This window comes from Mytilus californianus, unplaced genomic scaffold, assembly GCF_021869535.1.
Source record: "Mytilus californianus isolate M0D057914Y unplaced genomic scaffold, xbMytCali1.0.p SCAF_1, whole genome shotgun sequence".
In the NCBI taxonomy this organism is placed as follows: Eukaryota; Metazoa; Mollusca; class Bivalvia; order Mytilida; family Mytilidae; genus Mytilus; species Mytilus californianus.
The window spans coordinates 114,492,571-114,513,435 of NW_026262581.1; positions in this window are offsets into that span (position 1 = coordinate 114,492,571).

Here is a 20,865-nt window from a genome sequence, read left to right on the forward strand (position 1 = left end):
TATAGTCAGATGCCACAGTGAATAACTATGTGGAATCTAACAATGTTTCAGACCTCTTACTACTTGAAAAGCTATTTGTGCATTTGTTTTGCTTCATTTCCTTGTCCACTGGGAGTATCTTTTGATTCATTGATAGATACATTAGTCATGTGACTAATATATCTATGATTCATAGAATGGTTGTTTCGGTCCATTTGCGTTTCTATTTGTTTCCTGTGTGTCACATATTAATATGGCTTGCGGTTTCATTTTTAAAATGTCAATACCAATTGCAATATGACTATCAGACAAAAGGCTGTTTCGGAGTTGGAATTACAGTCAAGACAAAATTTTAGAACTGTGAGTACTGTTTTTGTCGAGCCTGCGACTTCTGTCACAGAAAGCGAGACATAGGCATAGTGATCCGGCGGCGGCGGCGGCGTTAACAAACTTCTTAAAAGCTTAATACATGTATTTCAGAAGGTTGAAGACATGGATCCTTCATACTTTGTATATACTAGTAGATGCCTTATGTTATAAAATTTCTGTCTGTCATATGTTCATTGTTCTTGACCTCATTTTCATGGTCCAGTGACTACTTGAAATAAAAGTTAAGATTTTTAGTATTCTTAACTTCTCTCTTATTATAAGTAATAGGATAACTATATTTGGTATGTACGTGCCTTGCAAGGTTCTCATGTCTGTCAGTTTTCACTTGACCTCGACCTCATTTGATGGATCAGTGAACAAGGTTAAGTTTTCGTAGTCAAGTCCATATCTAAGATACTATAAGCTATAGGTCTACTATATTTGGTGTATGGAATGATTGTAAGGTGTACATGTCCAATTGGCAGGTGTCATCTGACCTTGACTTCATTTTCATGGTTCAGTGGTTCAAGTTAAGTTTTTGTGTTTGGTCTGTTTATCTAATACTGTATGCGATAGGTCAACTATATTTGGTGTATGAAAATATTACACTGTACATGTCAGTCTGGTGGATTTTATTTGACCGTGACCTCATTTTTATGGTTCATTGCTCAATGTTAAGTTTTTGTGTTTTGGTCTGGCTTTTTTTAGCTCACCTGACCTGAAAGGTCAAGTGAGCTTTTCTCATCACTTTGCGTCCGTCGTCCGTCGTCCTGCGTCCGTCGTCCGTCGTCCGTCGTCCGTCGTCCGTAAACTTTTACAAAAATCTTCTCCTCTGAAACTACTGGGCCAAATTTAACCAAACTTGGCCACAATCATCATTGGGGTATCTAGTTTTAAAAATGTGTGGCGTGACCCGGTCAACCAACCAAGATGGCCGCCACGTCTAAAAATAGAACATAGGGGTTAAATGCAGTTTTTAGCTTATAACTCAAAAACCAAAGCATTAAGAGCAAATCTGACATGGGGTAAAATTGTTCATCAGGTCAAGATCTATCTGCCCTGAAATTTTCAGATGAATCGGACAACCCGTTATTGGGTTGCTGCCCCTGAATTGGTAATTTTAAGGAAATTTTGCTGTTTTTGGTTTTTATCTTGAATATTATTATAGATAGAGATAAACTGTAAACAGCAATAATGTTCAGCAAAGTAAGATTTACAAATAAGTCAATATAACCGAAATGGTCAGTTGACCCCTTTAGGAGTAATTGCCCTTTATAGTCAATTTTTAACCATTTTTCGTAAATCTTAGTAATCTTTTACAAAAATCTTCTCCTCTGAAACAACTGGGCCAAATTAAACCAAACTTGGCCACAATCATCATTGGGGTATCTAGTTTAAAAAATGTGTGGCGTGACCCGGCCAACCAACCAAGATGGCCGCCACAGCTAAAAATAAAACATAGGGGTAAAATGCAGTTTTTGGCTTATAACTCAAAAACCAAAGCATTTAGAGCAAATCTGACATGAAGTAAAATTGTTAATCAGGTCAAGATCTATCTGCCCTGAAATTTTAAGATGAATCGAACAACCTGTTGTTGGGTTGCTGCCCCTGAATTGGTAATTTTAAGGAAATTTTGCTGTTTTTGGTTATTATCTTGAATATTATTATAGATAGAGATAAACTGTAAACAGCAATAATGTTCAGCAAAGTAAGATTAACAAATAAGTCAACATGACTGAAATGGTCAGTTGACCCCTTTAGGAGTTATTGCCCTTTATAGTCAATTTTTAACCATTTTTAGCTCACCTGACCTGAAAGGTCAAGTGAGCTTTTCTCATCACTTTGCGTCCGTCGTCCGTCGTCCTGCGTCCGTAAACTTTTACAAAAATCTTCTCCTCTGAAACTACTTGGCCAAATTTAACCAAACTTGGCCACAATCATCATTGGGGTATCTAGTTTAAAAAAATGTGTCCGGTGACCCAGCCAACCAACCAAGATGGCCGCCATGGCTAAAAATAGAACATAGGGGTAAAATGTAGATTTTGGCTTATATCTCTGAAACCAAAGCATTTAGAGCAAATCTGACATGGGGTAAAATTGTTTATCAGGTCAAGATCTATCTGCCCTGAAATTTTCAGATGAATCGGACAACCCTTTGTTGGGTTGCTGCCCCTGAATTGGTAATTTAATGGAAATTTTGCTGTTTTTGGTTATTATCTTGAATATTATTATAGATAGAGATAAACTGTAAACAGCAATAATGTTCAGCAAAGTAAGATCTACAAATAAGTCACTTGACCAAAATGGTCAGTTGACCCCTTAAGGAGTTATTGCCCTTTATAGTCAATTTTTAACCATTTTTCATAAATTTTTGTAATCTTTTACAAAAATCTTCTCCTCTGAAACTACTTGGCCAAATCTAACCAAACTTGGCCACAATCATCATTGGGGTATCTTGTTTTAAAAATGTGTGGCGTGACCCGGTCAACCAACCAAGATGGCCGCCACGTCTAAAAATAGAACATAGGGGTTAAATGCAGTTTTTAGCTTATAACTCAAAAACCAAAGCATTAAGAGCAAATCTGACATGGGGTAAAATTGTTCATCAGGTCAAGATCTATCTGCCCTGAAATTTTCAGATGAATCGGACAACCCGTTATTGGGTTGCTGCCCCTGAATTGGTAATTTTAAGGAAATTTTGCTGTTTTTGGTTATTATCTTGAATATTATTATAGATAGAGATAAACTGTAAACAGCAATAATGTTCAGCAAAGTAAGATTTACAAATAAGTCAATATAACCGAAATGGTCAGTTGACCCCTTTAGGAGTAATTGCCCTTTATAGTCAATTTTTAACCATTTTTCGTAAATCTTAGTAATCTTTTACAAAAATCTTCTCCTCTGAAACAACTGGGCCAAATTAAACCAAACTTGGCCACAATCATCATTGGGGTATCTAGTTTAAAAAATGTGTGGCGTGACCCGGCCAACCAACCAAGATGGCCGCCACAGCTAAAAATAAAACATAGGGGTAAAATGCAGTTTTTGGCTTATAACTCAAAAACCAAAGCATTTAGAGCAAATCTGACATGGGGTAAAATTGTTTATTAGGTCAAGATCTATCTGCCCTGAAATTTTCAGATGAATCGGACAACCCTTTGTTGGGTTGCTGCCCCTGAATTGGTAATTTAATGGAAATTTTGCCGTTTTTGGTTATTATCTTGAATATTATTATAGATAGAGATAAACTGTAAACAGCAATAATGTTCAGCAAAGTAAGATCTACAAATAAGTCACTTGACCAAAATGGTCAGTTGACCCCTTAAGGAGTTATTGCCCTTTATAGTCAATTTTTAACCATTTTTCATAAATTTTTGTAATCTTTTACAAAAATCTTCTCCTCTGAAACTACTTGGCCAAATCTAACCAAACTTGGCCACAATCATCATTGGGGTATCTAGTTTTAAAAATGTGTGGCGTGACCCGGTCAACCAACCAAGATGGCCGCCACGTCTTAAAATAGAACATAGGGGTTAAATGCAGTTTTTAGCTTATAACTCAAAAACCAAAGCATTAAGAGCAAATCTGACATGGGGTAAAATTGTTCATCAGGTCAAGATCTATCTGCCCTGAAATTTTCAGATGAATCGGACAACCCGTTATTGGGTTGCTGCCCCTGAATTGGTAATTTTAAGGAAATTTTGCTGTTTTTGGTTATTATCTTGAATATTATTATAGATAGAGATAAACTGTAAACAGCAATAATGTTCAGCAAAGTAAGATTTACAAATAAGTCAATATAACCGAAATGGTCAGTTGACCCCTTTAGGAGTAATTGCCCTTTATAGTCAATTTTTAACCATTTTTCGTAAATCTTAGTAATCTTTTACAAAAATCTTCTCCTCTGAAACAACTGGGCCAAATTAAACCAAACTTGGCCACAATCATCATTGGGGTATCTAGTTTAAAAAATGTGTGGCGTGACCCGGCCAACCAACCAAGATGGCCGCCACAGCTAAAAATAAAACATAGGGGTAAAATGCAGTTTTTGGCTTATAACTCAAAAACCAAAGCATTTAGAGCAAATCTGACATGGGGTAAAATTGTTTATTAGGTCAAGATCTATCTGCCCTGAAATTTTCAGATGAATCGGACAACCCTTTGTTGGGTTGCTGCCCCTGAATTGGTAATTTAATGGAAATTTTGCCGTTTTTGGTTATTATCTTGAATATTATTATAGATAGAGATAAACTGTAAACAGCAATAATGTTCAGCAAAGTAAGATCTACAAATAAGTCACTTGACCAAAATGGTCAGTTGACCCCTTAAGGAGTTATTGCCCTTTATAGTCAATTTTTAACCATTTTTCATAAATTTTTGTAATCTTTTACAAAAATCTTCTCCTCTGAAACTACTTGGCCAAATCTAACCAAACTTGGCCACAATCATCATTGGGGTATCTAGTTTTAAAAATGTGTGGCGTGACCCGGTCAACCAACCAAGATGGCCGCCACGTCTTAAAATAGAACATAGGGGTTAAATGCAGTTTTTAGCTTATAACTCAAAAACCAAAGCATTAAGAGCAAATCTGACATGGGGTAAAATTGTTCATCAGGTCAAGATCTATCTGCCCTGAAATTTTCAGATGAATCGGACAACCCGTTATTGGGTTGCTGCCCCTGAATTGGTAATTTTAAGGAAATTTTGCTGTTTTTGGTTATTATCTTGAATATTATTATAGATAGAGATAAACTGTAAACAGCAATAATGTTCAGCAAAGTAAGATTTACAAATAAGTCAATATAACCGAAATGGTCAGTTGACCCCTTTAGGAGTAATTGCCCTTTATAGTCAATTTTTAACCATTTTTCGTAAATCTTAGTAATCTTTTACAAAAATCTTCTCCTCTGAAACAACTGGGCCAAATTAAACCAAACTTGGCCACAATCATCATTGGGGTATCTAGTTTAAAAAATGTGTGGCGTGACCCGGCCAACCAACCAAGATGGCCGCCACAGCTAAAAATAAAACATAGGGGTAAAATGCAGTTTTTGGCTTATAACTCAAAAACCAAAGCATTTAGAGCAAATCTGACATGGGGTAAAATTGTTTATCAGGTCAAGATCTATCTGCCCTGAAATTTTCAGATGAATCGGACAACCCTTTGTTGGGTTGCTGCCCCTGAATTGGTAATTTAATGGAAATTTTGCCGTTTTTGGTTATTATCTTGAATATTATTATAGATAGAGATAAACTGTAAACAGCAATAATGTTCAGCAAAGTAAGATCTACAAATAAGTCACTTGACCAAAATGGTCAGTTGACCCCTAAAGGAGTTATTGCCCTTTATAGTCAATTTTTAACCATTTTTCATAAATTTTTGTAATCTTTTACAAAAATCTTCTCCTCTGAAACTACTTGGCCAAATCTAACCAAACTTGGCCACAATCATCATTGGGGTATCTAGTTTAAAAAATGTGTCCGATGACCCAGCCAACCAACCAAGATGGCCGCCATGGCTAAAAATAGACCATAGGGGTAAAATGTAGATTTTGGCTTATATCTCTGAAACCAAAGCATTTAGAGCAAATCTGACATGGGGTAAAATTGTTTATCAGGTCAAGATCTATCTGCCCTGAAATTTTTAGATGAATCGGACAACCCTTTGTTGGGTTGCTGCCCCTGAATTGGTAATTTAATGGAAATTTTGCCGTTTTTGGTTATTATCTTGAATATTATTATAGATAGAGATAAACTGTAAACAGCAATAATGTTCAGCAAAGTAAGATCTACAAATAAGTCAACTTGACCAAAATGGTCAGTTGACCCCTTAAGGAGTTATTGCCCTTTATAGTCAATTTTTAACCATTTTTCATAAATTTTTGTAATCTTTTACAAAAATCTTCTCCTCTGAAACTACTAAAACAAATTTAACCAAACTTGTCCACAATCATCATTACGGTATCTAGTTTAAAAAATGTTTCCGATGACCCCGCCCGCAAACCAAGATGGCCGACATGGCTAAAAAATAGTACATAGGGTAAAATGCAGTTTTTGGCTCATATCTCTGAAACCAAAGCATTTAGAGCAAATTTGACATGGGGTAAAATTGTTCATTAGGTCAAGATCTATCTGCCCTGAAATTTTCAGACCAATCAGGCAACACGTTGTTGGGTTGCTGCCCCTGAATTGGTAATTTTAAGAAAATTTTGCAGCTTTTGGTTATTATCTTGAATATTATTATAGATAGAGATAAACTGTAAACAGCAATAATGTACAGCTAAGTAAGATCTACAAATAAGTCAACATGACGAAAATTGTCAATTGACCCCTTAAGGAGTTATTGCCCTTTATATTCAATTTTTTACAATTTTCATAAATTTTGTAAATTTTTGTAAATTTTTACAAAATATTTTCCACTGTAACTACTGGGCCAAGTTCATTATAGATAGAGATAATTGTAAGCAGCAAGAATGTTCAGTAAAGGAAGATCTACAAACACATCACCATCACCAAAACACAATTTTGTCATGAATCCATCTATGTCCTTTGTTTAATATGCACATAGACCAAGGTGAGCGACACAGGCTCTTTAGAGCCTCTAGTTTTTAACTACGAGCAACAGGTCAACTATATTTGGTGTATGGAATGATTGTAAGGTGTATAAGACTGTCTGACCTCGACCTCATTTTCATGGTTCATTGGTCAATGTTAATTTTTCCTGCTTAAGTTTGTTTCTTATATACTATGTGCAATATATCTGTAACACTCAGAAACGTGTCCATCCCCCCAAACGTGTCCGATTCCCCCAAAGGTGTCCATATGACGTCGCTGAACTGCAAAACAAGTCTAGTTGCTAAAGGGCGGCAAAGCGTGTTCATTTTATGAACGCCAAAACATCATGTTCTTTTTATGAAAGCCAAATCGTGTCCCTTTAAAAAAAAAACGCCACATCGTGCCCAATCCCACCAAACGTATACTATTTAACAAGCCCAGAAACCACTCCTGTAAGAACCGGTCTTGCAATACCCTTAAAGAAAATTAGGCTTAACTGGAGTATATTAGAACAAAAGAATTCGCTAAGTAAGCAATGAACTATACTGTACAAAACTAGTTAATTGCAATTTTTACGTTTTCTCTAAATATGCATGAAATATTTGCTACTGGACAGCAATCAACAGGCAATAGTTAATAATTTAAAGCTAATAAATGACCAGAATAGTGAAGCACTGGGAAAACTTGCAAGATAAAAAGTACATCCATAAAAAATTTAAAACGATTATAATCATATTGATAAAGGATTATAAAACCGCTGTAAGCAAAACTAACTTTTTATTGTGCCATTCTGTTTGTTATCTGGTGTCTGTTTATTTGAAAGCAGAAGTCACTGCGTGCATAGTTAACCATATATTGGACATTCTAACATGACGTTTTTCAAACGCTTTGAGTACACACCCGTGGTAAAATATAAATATAATGTTTGAGCTGTTCCGATCGTACTCCCGCATCATATGCTTTTTTTATGAATGAGCTACCCGACGTCATAACCCGAATAATTCAGTCGTTATATTCCACTGCTCTACGATGGCTCGCGAGTGGGAGAGTCGATCACGGGGAGGGACTGAATAATTCCGGTTACCCGACGTCATAGAACGATGACGTAAGAATATAAGCATTTTACGGAAAAATACACGCTTGTAAAACCGAAAATTATCACAACAAGGAAACGTAAACAAACGATGCTAAAATGTGTTATATAAGCCATTTTTTTTGTATACATATAAGACATTTAAGTACAATTATCATGTAGATTCATCCAAACCTATCTAAATATGTTATTGTAAATAGTTTAAGCATGTCATTTATTCAGTTTGCTCCGGTTTTTACGTCAATTTAATAGTGCGTTTATTTATGGGAACGGCAAATAATGCCTTTATCTAGAGCGCTTCGATCCAAAACAATTGCCGTATTTGTCCTATTAGAATCGAAATAATTCATGGGGCTTGAATATATCGTGATTTTACCACGGGTTGTCCCTTTATGCCGATATTTTACCCCTCGCTATCGCTAAAATCACGATATATTCAAGCCCCCATGAATTATTTCTTAATTTGTCTATACGGATCACTACATCTTTCCTCCAGATGTCCTTGGATAGCGGCTACGATATTTTGTTTAGAATCCAACTTCATTGAGGACATATTAGCGCTAAAAGTTTTGAGACGTTTTGGCGTTTTAAACTGGACACGTTTTGGCGAATAACAATTATCGGACACGTTTGGGGGATGTGAAATCGGACACGTTTGGGCGATTTAAGATTTTAAGGACACGTTTGGGTGAAATAGACACGTTTGGGGGAATCGGACACGTTTGAGGGGTTGGACACGTTTGGGAGTGTTACATATCAACTATATTTAAAGCATAGAATGATTTTAAGGTGTACCTGTCTGTCTGGCAGGGTTCATCTGACCTTGACCTCATTGTCATGGTTCTTTGCCCAATATAAAGTTTTAATGGTTTGGTCTGTTTCCTGTATACTATAAGCAATCGGTCAACTCTATTTGGCGTATGGAATGATTTTAAGGTGTACATGTATTTCTGGCTTGGTTTATTTGACCTTGACCTCATTTTCTATGATCGTGTTAAGTTTATGTGATACTTGTATCAACATAAAATCCATAGTCAGTAAAACAGTCGGGACATTTCAGCGTGTGCACTCTTGTTCCATTAAACTAGTCTGACATAGGTTATTAAGAGCTTTGTAAGTGGTTGCCTTTCATTACAACAAAGTCGGTTCTTTATGTGGCCCATTGAGGGAATTGCCTACATGTGCGTCACAGCAAAAAAGCTGCCAGATGTCCGATTATCTCGACCATCATAGATCAAGATTAAAAAGGGGAACGAAGATCTCAAACTAGAGTCTCCCTAGAACCCGAATCGCTCACAAGATAGACATACTGTAACATTGACAGCCTTATTTCACACACCAAGTAAGATTATGATTAAGTTTGATTCATATTCTATTGGAGAATATTAAAACTGAACCCAGGGTAAAGCCTATTTAAGGACAATTACCTAAAGAATCATATTTTTAGATGTTTTGTAGCTAATTAGTTTTGCTGTTTAAAGTTTGTCTCTATTTATTGTAGTTTTGAATATTATAGTAAAAAACACTCCAGAAATGGTAAAAAAATTCATTTATGGTCCATTATAATATTAAAAATAACTGCAAGTTGCTAAAAAAGGACATAGCAGATGTAAGTACTCCAGAATGGGATGTCGGATATTTCTGAAATTTTCACAGAAGATTATACTTGACATGCTGATTATTCTCAATCTGTTAGTTTTGCTCTTACTGCTTTAATGTATGAGATATGAGTCAAAAACTACATTTTAGCACCTATGTTCTCTTTATTAATAGCAGTCATGTTTGTTGACGAATCAAAACCTCGGATATAATTTATAAATAAGATATACCAATGCAAGGACAATAAAAAGAAAGTTTGATTCAAATCCATTTACAAGTTTTAAGAAGAGATTTTTTTTTTTATTTTACAAATACGGATGGATGACAACAGTGATGGTTGTCAAGTGATGGCAATATCTTATATGGTCCTATGGGCCAAATAGGCTAGATATAAATAAATACCACAACATGTTCATTCAACTGTCCCAAATAAGGAACTTTAGTTGTCTTTGATTATATCTGTTATTTTTTTAGTCAGATAATTCGTTGTTCTTTCGAATGTCTTTATAACTAATCTCAGTCTAATAAATTATTCAAAAATTTTCTAGACAACGTGATTCAAACCTTGACGTGTTGTATAGACACTTGTCTCCTAATGAAGCCTGTATGTTGACTCTGGGTGTCTTTTTGGTAAACTGTTATTTTTGGCTGCTGGCTTGTTGCTGTATACCCCACATCTCATTTTGTTAAACTTATTTGTAACTGTCAACCAAAATATATGTTTAGCTATTCTTAAAAATCACTTTGATAGGACGAATGACACATACCAGGCGATTGTAGAAAAAACGGACATATGACAGGACAAGATATGTAATTAATTGTTTTAATTTAAGAACTTTCCAATATGATAAAATAAAAACTTTGGTGATGATAGCAAATCTTTTGTAGTCTGTTTAATGTAATCACAATTCATCAATGAATGATTCAGAGCTTGACATAACATATTGACACTTGTCTACAATGACTTCAATATATCTTTCATCTAATTATTCGTTTTATTTTTATTAATTTGGGGGGGGGGTTTGGCTCTGTCTTTAAATGATACAGGAAAAAAACGACATGATCAATCTTTCTTAAAAAACACTGACTCGAAATCGGACTTTAACGCAATTAGGGACCGGTCATTATTTATCCCCAGGGGGCCGGCAAAATGTATATTTGAAATGAGAAAATATTATTGACCCCCCTTTCAAAATGTGTAAAAAAATACCCCCCCCCCCCTCTTTCAACTACATTAAAACTTTTGACCCCCCCTCTTTTCTGATTGTAAATGAAAGGTTTCAAATGATTTTACCTTCATAATAATTATTACTATGTTGCTAATATTCCTATTATCAGGTAAAATAGGTCAAAGGGAATGGAAATAAGGTATTTTAATAAACATACACAGAAATGTATTGAGCATGTTGAGGACAACAACCAATAGAAGGATACCTTGATGTAACATCTTTAACAAGCCAAATGCCCATTGTTTGAAGAAACAGTGTGAAGTCATATATAAAAATATAATGTACTATAAAATCAATAATAAGTTTATATTGAAATATTATTCTATACAAGAGTGCACACGCTGAAATGTCTCGCCTTCTTTACTAATCATTGATAATATGTTGATAGTCCTAAATATAAAGCTTTATTACAACTGTCACATAAACTTAACATTAACCAAGTAAACTAAACATTGACCAATGAACCATGAAAATGAGATCAAGGTCAGATAAACCATGCTAGGCAGGCATGTACAGCTAACAATTCTTCCATACAACAAATATAGTTGACCTATTGCTTATAGTTTAAGAAAAACAGACCAAAACACAAAAACTTAACACTGAGCAATGAACCTTGAAAATGAGGTCAAGGTCAAATAAAACCTGCGTGACTGACATATAGATCATAAAATATTTCCATACACCAACTATAGTTGAACTATTGCATATAGTATTAGAAAAAAAGACCAAAACTCAAAAACTTATTTTTGACCACTGAACCATGAAAATGAGGTCAAGGTCAGATGACACCTGCCAGCTAGACATGTACACCTTACAATCATTCCATACACCAAATATAGTAGACCTATTGCATACAGTATAAGAAAAACAGACCAAAACACAAAAACTTAACTATAACCACTGAACCATGAAAATGAGGTCAAGGTCAGATGACACCTGCCAGTTGGACATGTACACCTTACAGTCCTTCCATACACCGAATATACTAGACCTATTGCTTATAGTATCTGAGATATGGACTTGACCACGAAAACTTAACCTTGTTCACTGATCCATGAAATGAGGTCGAGGTCAAGTGAAAACGGTCTGACGGGCATGAGGACCTTGCAAGGTACACACATACCAAATATAGTTTTCCTATTATTTATAATAAGAGAGAAATTAACATTACAAAAAATCTTAACTTTTTTTTCAAGTAGTCACTGAACCATGAAAATGAGGTCAAGGACATTGGACATGTGACTGACAGAAACTTCGTAACATGAGGCATCCATATACAAAGTATGAAGCATCCAGATCTTCCCCCTTCTAAAATATAAAGCTTTTAAGAATTTAACTCACGCCGCCGCCGCCGCCGCCGCCGTAGCCGCCGCCGGATCACTATCCTTATGTCGAGCTTTCTGCGACAAAAGTCGCAGGCACAACAAAAAACAATAGTTCCATCTATACTATGTTAATTTATTTGTATATATGTCTCTGTACCATTGTACTTTGTTTACTTTAAAGATATATATATATATATATATATAATTTCAAGATTGGTATAGTTTAATCTAAGTAGACTGATATATGATTCATTCAACATCACAATCATATTTACTGATGAAGGATATCTGTTATCCGAAATATTTATAAATAATTACATTTATAGTTCCTTTTTTTGTTATTGGTGTTGTTGTGTACACTTTTTAGGCGTTTATATATATATATATATATATATAACCAGTCTAAAAGGGTACAACATCACCAAAAAATGACAATAAACGAACAAATGTAACTATAAATATTTCGGATAACAGATATCCTTCATCAGTATGAGCACGATGTAAAATGAATCAGATAAATCTATTCTGATTATTAAACTATAGCAATCTTGAATTCTATACAATAAAAAAAGTGAAACAGTTTCACCCGAACATCATATGTAGAGACGCTAATAAATTTTTAAAATTTCCAAAAACGACTCAAAGACATGACTAAAATGAAAATAGTAATAAGAGATATGAACTGGCACAACTCTAAAATTCCAAAATGACGTCAGTTAAGATATTACAACAACTGCGTGTAAATACTTTCACCCCAAGTCTTTCGGCCCTTGACCAACCCTCGTTGTGGTCTATGATTGTGATTGTAAAGTTTTTGAGATCAGCTTGGGCGTGCCCAGGTGATCTCAAATGACGACTTACGGGGAGGTCGGGCTTGCAGGTGTAGTCACTTCGATGACCATTCATGTGTTTGTTGAATGACTGTTCTGTCTCGCCAATATACTGCATGCCACATCGACACTGAAGAAGGTATACAACATTCTGTGTTTTGCAAGTTACATTACAAAATATAGTGTACACAGACCCAGTGGAGTAGCAAGTAAATGTTTAAGTATTCAGTATTTGTTGGCAAGTCAGACATCGTCTGTTACCACACGACTTGCACCATCCTGCAGTTGAACAGCTTTTATTAGAGGAGACGTCAGCTCTCACAAATAAGTCTTTCAGACTTGCTGGTCTCCGAAAAGCTAAGACAGGAGGATTGGGAAAGATCTTGGATAATTTTGGGTGATTGGCAATAGTTTGCCAATTGGCACGGATCAAACGTGAAAGGTTAGTAAAGGCGGGATTGTATGTTAAAACAAACGGAACTATTTTGTTGCGCCTCTTCTGTTTGTACTGTAATAGGTCATTGCGGCTGTTGTTATTAGCACGCGCAAATCCCTTATCTATGTCCAATTTCTTATAACCTCGTTTGGTCAAAAAACCGCGAAGTTCCTGTAACCTTTTAGTGACAGCCTCCTCAGAGGAGCAAATCCGCTTTACTCTGAGAGCTTGACTGTACGGGATACTTTTTGTACAGTGTTTTGGGTGACAGCTTTGGGGAGAAAGGTACTGATGTTTATCTGTAGGTTTACAGTAGAGATCTGTTGATATGACACCGTCCTTAATAGATGTAGTAGTGTCTAAGAAAGATATTTTGGAGTCGGAAATTTCATATGTAAATTTAATTGACTGGTGTGCGTTGTTTGCATGTCTGATAAAATAATCCAATTTTTGTTGGGATTCAATCCATTTCATGTCAACATCATCGATGAAACGGAACCAAGACAGAGGTTTGGATAAAGATGTTGAAATAATTTGTTTCTCTAATTTTCCCATGAAAATATTGGCGTATGACGGTGCCATTTTCGTCCCCATCGCTGTCCCGTTTAACTGAAGGTAATGTTCACCATTAAAGGTGAAATTGTTGCATTTCAGAACCAGAGTGAGCAGCTGGACTAAACATTCGGTAGGTGGTTCTAAGGTGTTGCGAGAGTCCCATATTTCCTTACACGATTGTATTCCGTCATCATGAGGTATGTTGGTATACAATGAGGTGACATCTAAAGTGACAAGGAGGGTTTCCGGAGGAAGAGGGTTCATGGATTTCATTTTACGAAGATAATCTGTTGTGTCTTGAATGTGAGAAGGAAGATTTTCTACATGAGATCTTTTTGGGGGAATGTATTTACACGCAGTTGTTGTAATATCTTAACTGACGTCATTTTGGAATTTTAGAGTTGTGCCAGTTCATATCTCTTATTACTATTTTCATTTTAGTCATGTCTTTGAGTCGTTTTTGGAAATTTAAAAAATTTATTAGCGTCTCTACATATGATGTTCGGGTGAAACTGTTTCACTTTTTTTATTGTATAGAATTCAAGATTGCTATAGTTTAATAATCAGAATAGATTTATCTGATTCATTTTACATCGTGCTCATACTGATGAAGGATATCTGTTATCCGAAATATTTATAGTTACATTTGTTCGTTTATTGTCATTTTTTGGTGATGTTGTACCCTTTTAGACTGGTTATATATTATATTTTGTAGTGTACTGTATCATATTTATATGATCCATCGCCCCGTAAGATTTATCGTTGGCTATTATTCAGTCAGTCAGTGCATGCAAAACAAATTTCTTGGTAGAGGGGTCTAAATACAGCACAAACAACATTTTCCAAAAGACCAAAAAAGTGAAAAAGAATATTTTACCAAAAGCATTTGACTAACAGGTCGAACAACAAATGTTCTTAAACCCTGCTGACTGCCATTGGCGATTGCCAAATAAACGGATCACCGATGTAATAAATGGATCTTAATTATAAATTTACTACTAAACAGAAAACAATAAACTTGCGGAAAAGATGATATACTGCAAACAAAAGGTGCAAAGGTTTTTGTACACCATATCCGGATTTCGACAATTAATGTCTCTTCAGTGATGTTAGGAATCGAAACGGTATTTGGAAAGCCATACAATTTACCTCAATTTAGGATAGACTATTTAACTTTGAGGAGTCAAAATAGGATGAACGGATCATATAAACCGAAGGCAAATATAATACAAGCCCAAACGAAAACATATAAACAAGTCTAAATATCTATATATATATATATATAAACAAGTCTAAATTGAAAACAACGTTCAAACCTATGATTGCGTTGGATAAAAACCGCAATTTTTATACGTGTGCATGCAAAAACAAATTTCTTGTTAGAGGGGTCTAAATACAGCACAAACAACATTTTCCAAAAGACCAAAAAAGTGAAAAAGTATATTTTAACAAAACGCATTTGACTAACAAATCAGCATTATGATTGCTATTTAAATCACAAGTTTTGCATACTAAAAATACCCTTTAAAATAATTAAATTGCTCTTTTATAAAACAAAATCATGAGATAGGTGAATCTAATGACAATGATCATGAGACAGTAAACCATATAGGGCAAATCTTAAGTTACACAAAATATTCATTTAAAGTGAAGATTCCATAACCAAATGTTTTTTTTCCAAAGAATAAATACTTTGAACTTTGTTTAATGTATACATACAGAATGTCAGAATGTTAAAAAATGAATTTTGTGTTTTGATGAATGGGAGGAAAATTTTCTGCAGTCTTCAAAACTGTTTTTAAAAATGTGAAAAATTGAAAGGGAAATAAAATATTCAAATCAAATAAACATGACGAATAGCAATGTGACATATATAATAATATATACTTACATGTATAACCATTATTTATGCAAATTAAATGGTGTATCCCGCCTTACACTTCTAGTTGTAAAATGAACAACACCCTTATCTGATTCATTTTCACCAATATCATCATGATCATTGTCATCAGATTCACCTATCTCGGCCAATACAATATTCTCTTCCTCATTCTCCTCTATCTCATCCTCACTCTCATCTATCTCATCCTCATCACTACACTCTTCCTCTACATCCTCTCCGCTATTTTCTGCCTCATCATCACTCACTACTCTCTGATCAAATGCTCCTTTGTGTCCCTTTTCTGAATTGCTAAGGACATGTCTTGTTACTAATTTCACTTTATCACTTTTTTCCCTGTTTTTGACAGTTTGTGTTCGTCTAGATATTTGTCTAATTCATGAACAAGTAGACGATTCAAATTTCTATCTAAAACAAGCTTTTCCCAGTCATAGTCTTCATATTGTGTACGTATTTTTCTAACATTTTGTAACTTTCTATCATTTGATCGAATATTTTGGGCATTTTTCAAGTTAACAATATGAGTAACATATGCCATTCACTAAAAAAGTTAAATATAAATATCAAGGATCTTGAATTATTGTGTCCATGAACATTTATATAATAAATTTGAACATGCACTTTTATAATCAGCTTTCCTGTAGTGGACATATGGTGTATGTGGACTTTCAATACCACTTTGATTGTGTCTAAAGTTTTGTTGTCACACTTATTTGTTTACATACCATTATAAGGTCACATAAAAAGTATGTGTGGTTCTTGTTGCCCTTCCAAAAACAAAAGTACATAATGTTTTTACTTTTATTAGCTTATTCCCTATAGCATGTATAGTGAGGCTTGGTTTCTGATAAAAAAAGAATATATTAACATCAACTGCAATTTGAAACACTTCTAAAACTTTTAGTTTATATTGATATTATACACCTGTTTTGATAATTTTAATATTTGATTGACCTTTAATTTTTTATCTTAATAGGTCTCCATTTTGTGAAGGAGGTGAGATAACTATACCAGGAGAAAGGCCATTGCAAAGGCTAAACCTTTGGTATCCATAACCGAAACAAAAAAGATGCATGTTTTCCAACGAGATACTTCCAGGAATGTATAGAGCTGCTTATGCTAACCTGCAAACAAAATTTGAGACCTATTTTTTGTTCTGAAATAGCAAAAAGGTATGAAAGAAAGCAAAAGGTTGATAAATGGGTAACTTTTATTGACTTTAAGCTGTCATGTATAAATGATGATTCGTATGGAAAACTCTTGCAGTTGCCCGCCAGACCCCAAAAAAAAAAACACACAAAACAGTGTCACAATGCTTATGCAGAGTTGGAAATAAAAAAAGCTGAGATAACAAGTGAACTTGAACAAGTACACACAAGTTATAATAATCTGTTTGATTCATCTCGGATTGTTCCTCGTAAGTGGGCAACAGAACAGATTTCCTATGAGAGTAGTATGAAAGAAGTTCTTTGCAATATAATTGCAAGAATAGATGCAGGAATTCAGCAGATAAAAATAACAGAAAAAAACTTAAAAGATTTATTTCCTCATATGACATCTAATACCATAGCAACAAAAAATCGCAAAATAAAAGAGGGTCAAAGGAAGGCAAAACAGAGAAAAACCGAAAGACTGAATGCAAGAGCACTCAGTGTTCTTCAAACAGTCACATCCAAAGATATTTTTAATCTTTGTTTTCCGGTAAAAAAACAATTATTAAGGGTATCACAGTATTATGTAACTGCTGATCAAATAAATGAAGAAGCCCTTAAAAAAATGTTAAAAAAACAAAGACATCAGGAAGCTTCGGAAAAACTACATTCGTTAGAAGTTTTTCAATGGATAATGCAGTGTTAATTGAGAGTTGTATTTACGAAGATGATGATTAATTTTTTATGTACAGTCATTGTTAACCTGTTATATGTTTTGGTTGTTATGTTGTTTAATACAATAGAACTTAATTTGAAATATTGTGCATATGTTTTAAGTTCCTTCTTTTATACAACCACAAGGTATAAAATTTTTCAATCAATATTTACCTACATTTTTATTCATATCTATTATTTACAAGTGTCAACTACCATCAATTCCATCCATTATATTTTATTCTTTTTTTTCAATTTATTTACATGTCACATTTTAATACTCAGATGATTTCTTTTATATCATGTTTATACATGTTGTGCAGCAGCTGTTACTTTTTAGCACAAGTCATTATTTTAATTTTGTTTTTAAATTTTATTTATAGTTGCATATTTTGTTATTTTGAAATCAATGAAATTTTAATATGCAATTATACATGTCTTTGAAATTGTCTTATTTTATGTTAATGCATTATTATTATTATTATCTAGTCAGCTTTGTGTTCATCCTGTTTAAAATTTTAATGTTATCAAATTTATTGTGTATAAAAAGTGTTTAGATTAAGAAATTAATTATTTACTAAACTGTCTTTTTTTCTAGTTTGAGATGTTGAAAGGAAGCTTTTTTTGGGCTTTTTTTTTTATAATTTCTTGCATTATAAATGATACATTTTTCCTTTAAAAATAACTAAAATATATCCTACATTTATGGTTCTTGTGTACTTAATAATTTTATGAATATATATGGTGATATGGAGTAGACATCAATGAGACAACAACCCACACATAACAGCTTTGAAAGCAATATATGTAGACCATAAAGGGATATGGAATGTGCATGTGACAAAATACATACAATACATAGATAAGATACCACTTTAATATCAAGAAACATGGTCCACATAATAGCTCTCAACCCTGACAGAAGCTGGATGGTCTTCATCAATGAACAAATCATTCATATATCTATTTTTATTGGAAATCTACATGCATGACATGAGGTATAGTTTATAAAATATGAAAAAAATAGTAGAAATTGCTTTGAGGTCTTTGTAGAATATTTTTTGTGGACATAAAACAACACAGCTTGTAAAATATGAGTTCATCTTGAAAAATACAAATGGGGTGAACTTTGCATGAATAGCCACACAATTGTGAAATTGAGAGCAAACTGAAAGTCTTCATTGCTGTGGTGAAGCCAGGATTTTGAAACCAATTTTATAGTCACTTATAGTTTCTTAGTCCTATAACATGTAAGAAAACATATGAAAAGTGACTAATTTTCCACATTTAAAATGTATTAGTCATTTGACAATACAATTAGTAAAAGAGTAAAGTGACTAGCCCTAGCTCTAGCTAGATCACTGATAATGACAGTTTGATATTTGGCAAAATGTAATACTAGGATACATTTTCTTGGGCTGAATATATATTTATTTCCATCTATATGCAAATCCAGTTTTTATTTTACATGCAAAAGTAGAAATAACATTCATATGTCACCACATTTATGTCTTTAACATGTGGAACCCACGTCAACCTGCAAGTTAACTCTGACGGGCCCAAACAACTATATAGTCTATGTTCACGGCACAATATAGCAATCAATGAATCTATGGCCAATAAAATCATAACCCCCCTGCTTGATCAACTATGAAAGAAGTGACCTCCCCTCTATCAGTTTCCATTTTTTTCATGACCCCCCCTACTTTTTTGCCGCCCCCCCCCCCTGGAGATAAATAATGACCGGTCCCTTAGTAAATCGAAAGGATGCTCAAACTTTGGCTTGAACCCTAACTTGAACTGGAAGCATAATTCGAGCTTTTATTCGAACTGTTTTATTTTAACTCCCACTCGATGGATAGCCACAAACAGCCGAGGTACATAATTAAACAAACAACACTGAAATTGGATTAAGAATAGAAATTTGTTTCCAATTCTTGGTCACATGGTTTTACCTCATCAAAACTAGAGGCTCTAAAGAGCCTGTGTCGCTCACCTTGGTGTATGTGCATATATATCAAACAAAGGACACTCTCCAACATTGTAGACGAGAATAGACTTCATGACGAAAATCTCTATTTTGTTGATCTTGTATTACTGATCTTTTAGTCTGTTTAGTTTCTCTCGATCTTCTTTAGTTTTTGCTCAAAACACAAAAGAGGGTAAAAAAAATCCTCATTTAAGGGCAATCACTCCTATGAAGAGTGACAGTCTACTAGCTATATCGGCAAAATTTGACCTTTGGATCTTGCCTTGCTGATTATTTTTGTGATTTAAAGTGTTTATTTATCTATTATAATTTAAATCATATAAGGCATAACAGAAAAAAAACATGTTTCTCTCTAAACACCATGGTTAACATGATAATAGGCAAAAATGAAAAAAATGGTAAAATTATTCATTTATGGGCAATAACTCCTATAAGAATTTGTCTAACAGTTATGACGTATATGGACAATTGGTAGGGCTCATAGTTCTGAAAATTTTTGCTCCTTTCAGATTTTCTCTATTTATATCGGTTCAAAAAATAATAGACAAAACTTGGTCCTATTTTTAGCCATGCCTGCCATCTTGGTTGTCTCAGTAGTTTCAGAGGAGAAGATTTTTGTAAAAGGTTACAAAAATTTACAAAAAATTGTTAAAAATTGACTATAAAGGCCAATAACTCCTTTAAGGGGTCAATTGACCATTTTGGTCATGTTGACTTATTTGTAGATCTTACTTTGCTGTACATTATTGCTGTTTACAGTTTATCGCTATCTATAATAATATTCAAGACAATAACCAAAAACTGCAAAATTTCCTTAAAATTACCAGTTCAGTGGCAGCAACCCAACAACAGGTTGTCTGATTCGTCTGAAAATTTCAGGGCAGATAGATCTTGACCTTATGAACATTTTTACCCACGTCAGATTTGCTCTAAATGCTTTGGTTTCAGAGATATAAGCCAAAATCTACATTTTACCCCTATGTTCTATTTTTAGCCATGTCGGCCATCTTGTTTGGCGGGCCGGGTCATCGGACACATCTTTTACACAAGATACCCCAATGATGATTGTGGCCAAGTTTGGTTAAATTTGGCCCAGTAGTTTCAGAGGAGAAGATTTTTGTTAAAGTTAACGACGACGGA